Below are 3,209 nucleotides of genomic sequence, written 5' to 3'. Positions count from 1 at the left end.
TATATAAAGAGAGGGGAAGAGAGAGAGAGAGAGAGAGAGAGAGAGAGAGAAATAGTTAAGGAATGGAGAAGATAAAATCCGGGTTACATATGTTTCATAGCGAGCTGAACCACGGAAGTAATAAATATGTATATCGTCGTTCGTTATTGATCGTACGGGTGCATCTCTTAGTGGTTTATGTGTTGCACTCACGATTAAAAGCTCAGCGCTTTATGTTTCTGAGCAAAACACTTTATTTCATCCGACGGTGTGGCACACCTGTGCACCAAATGCAGGAAAAGTCAATTGGATGGAAGGGAGGGAAATAAATGTAAGGCGTAACCACTTGATCATTATAAACAAATCTTCTTTTGTTGCAGGCTATTTTGCAAGAAAGTGCAGGACCCTCATCTAGCGTACACGACAAGAGAGTTCACAATAATTATTGAACGCTGTGTAAGTGTCACTGGTTATTGACCACTGTATAAATATGGTCTGCCATTGATTACTCTATAAATGTCGTATGTCATTGATCACTGAATGAATGTCGGTTGTTGATGATTACTGAGAATGTACTGTCTAGCACTATAAGTATATCTGGTCATTGGTTTATATATAAACTAGCTCCTGTGGTGAGCTCTTCATTGGGCCTTGGGCCCAACAATGACACTTTATGCATTGCGTATATATTAAATTTTATTAAACTTTACCAATATTTTTCAAGCAATGAACAATTTTCATCAAAACAATATAATTTGTCGACTTGGAACTTATGGCAAAGCTGCAAGATAAACAACATTTTTTGTCTTCCCATTCGGGGGCAGTACAATTTTTTTTCTGTCTAACCTCTCTCTCTCTCTCTCTCTCTCTCTTTCTTTCTGTTGATTGTTTTCAACCATCACCATCACTAGTACCACCACCATCGCCACCACAACTGCCATACACACACCATTCAAACTTCTGACGCCACCACCATTAGTACCTTTGATTTCGCCGCCTTCCCCTCCACCACCATCACCACTGTCTTTCACATCGCTCACTATCACGTTCATCTCTGACTGCCTCGGCTACCACCACCACCACCACCATCACCACCACCACCACCACCGTCGCCTCCACCTCTATCACAACTACAGCTCATACTATTACTATCAACCCATTACCATCACAATCGTCAATCTACTACCACCCTCACTGTCTCTATGCCTACTATTATTCTCACCCCTTCACGAGGAATAGTGAGAGGGGGTCAAAGTGTGACACACTGACACACAGAAATTCGTTTTGGTATTTATTATTATAGATGTGATCTGAGTTGTTCATTATTGAATGAATATTGTTTGTCACTGATCGTTGTATAAATATCATCTGTCATCAATCACTATATATATATCGTTTATCGATGACGACTGAATAAATTCCGTTTGTTATTGACTCCTTTATAAATATTCTGTGTCATTGATTATTGTCTTAATGTTGTCTGTTACTGATCACTATATAAAATGCCGCATCTATCAGGTAAAATTAAGCACAAGCATAGCTGTGTAGTGGCGAAAGTCGCTTTGCAGCCACGAAGTTTCGGCTCTAGTTCCACTGCGTGGTACCTTGAGAAAGTGTTTTCTACTATAGACCCAGGCCGAATAATCCGTTATGAATGAATTTGGTATGAGTAGGCTCAGCCTCGTGGTTTCCTGTTCAGCAACATCTTAGGCAAGTGATTTCTACCATAGCGTCGGTGAATGGAAACTGTATGGAAGCCCGTCATATGTGTGTGTATGTATTTATATGTTTGTCTCCACCCCACCACTTGACAATCGGTGTTAATTTTTTTACGTCCTTGTCTACTAGCAGTTCGACAAAAATCATCGATAGAATAAGAACCAAACCGCGAGCTGGCAGAAACGTTAGCACGCCGGGTGAAATGCCTAGCGGTATTTCGTCTGCCGTTACGTTCTGAGTTCAAATTCCGCCGAGGTCGACTTTGCCTTTCATCCTTTCGGGTTCGATAAATTAAGTACCAGTCAAGTACTGTGGTCGATGTAATCGACTTAATCCCTTTGCCTGTCCTTGTTTGTCCCCTCTATGTTTAGCCCCTTGTGGGCAATAAAGAAATAAGAATAAGAACCAAACTCGTAAAAGTAAATAAATGAATAAGTACCGAGGTGGGTTTATTTGATTAAAGCCTTTCGAGGTGGTACCCCAGCATTGCTGCAGACCAATACCTGAAACAAGTAAAAAATAAGAGATGTAGATTTAATTGATGTGTCAAAAGTGTCATCTGTCAACGATCACTACTTCTTTCTACTATAGGCACAAGGCCTGAAATTTATGGGGAGGGGACTGGCCAATTATATCGACCACAGTGTTTCACTGATACTTAATTTATCGACCCCGAAAGGATGAAAGGCAAAGTCGACCTCGGCGAAATTTGAACTGCGAACATTGCGACTATATATTGTTCTACTAATGACTGTATAATTTCATCTGTGATTGATCTTTGTATAAATGCCAAACAATATCACTATATCTCTATATAAATTTCATCTCTCTGATGACTGTATAATTCCATCTGCGATTGATCTTTGTATAAATGTCAGCTATATCATTACATCACTACATAAGTGTCGAGTTACTGATGACTGTATAACTCCATCTCCGACTGGTTCCTATATAATTGTCAACTACATCATTATATCACTATATAAATGTCGTGCCACTGATGATTTGTACAGGTTCATCTGTGACTGATCTCTTTATAAAATGCCAACTATATCACTATATCCCTATATCCATATATAACGCTCTTCTGTCACTAAACACTCTATAAATATTTCATTCTACAGATTACTGAAGATATAGCATGTTATTGGTCACTTTGAGAATTGTCGTCTGCCAGTAATCGCTGCAAAAATGTCGTTAACAGCAGATAGCTTTACCACCACTACGTGTATCCCCAGCATTTCAATCAATATTTTTATAAAAGTCAAACTTCTAGAATTGCCACTGCAAAACATCTGTAGTGATCTCCGCTGCAACCATTACCACAACCGTAGCTACAAGCACCTCCTCCATATTCACTACCAACATCACCACTATCAAGACCTTCAACACTTCCACTACTCATGATGCCACCACTACTATCATATCACCACCGCCACCACCACCACCTTCCTCACCATCACCACCACCTTCCTCACCATCACCACCACCTTCCTCACCATCACCACCAC

At 40.1% G+C, this 3,209-nt stretch overlaps 1 long non-coding RNA gene across 2 annotated transcripts in view; it reads right to left on the bottom strand.

Moving 5' to 3' along the window:
- LOC106871603 (uncharacterized) overlaps window positions 1-3,209 on the bottom strand; it is a 23,515-nt gene that overhangs the window by 9,976 nt on the left and 10,330 nt on the right. For both annotated transcript variants that reach the window (XR_001409674.1, XR_001409675.2), the window contains exon 3: window positions 2,138-2,201. This is a non-coding gene — a long non-coding RNA (uncharacterized LOC106871603). The remainder of the gene's footprint in view (window positions 1-2,137; window positions 2,202-3,209) is intronic.

The sequence above is a fragment of the Octopus bimaculoides genome, chromosome 4 (genome assembly GCF_001194135.2).
Source record: "Octopus bimaculoides isolate UCB-OBI-ISO-001 chromosome 4, ASM119413v2, whole genome shotgun sequence".
Classification (NCBI taxonomy): Eukaryota; Metazoa; Mollusca; class Cephalopoda; order Octopoda; family Octopodidae; genus Octopus; species Octopus bimaculoides.
This window is presented reverse-complemented; position numbering and strand designations above follow the sequence as displayed.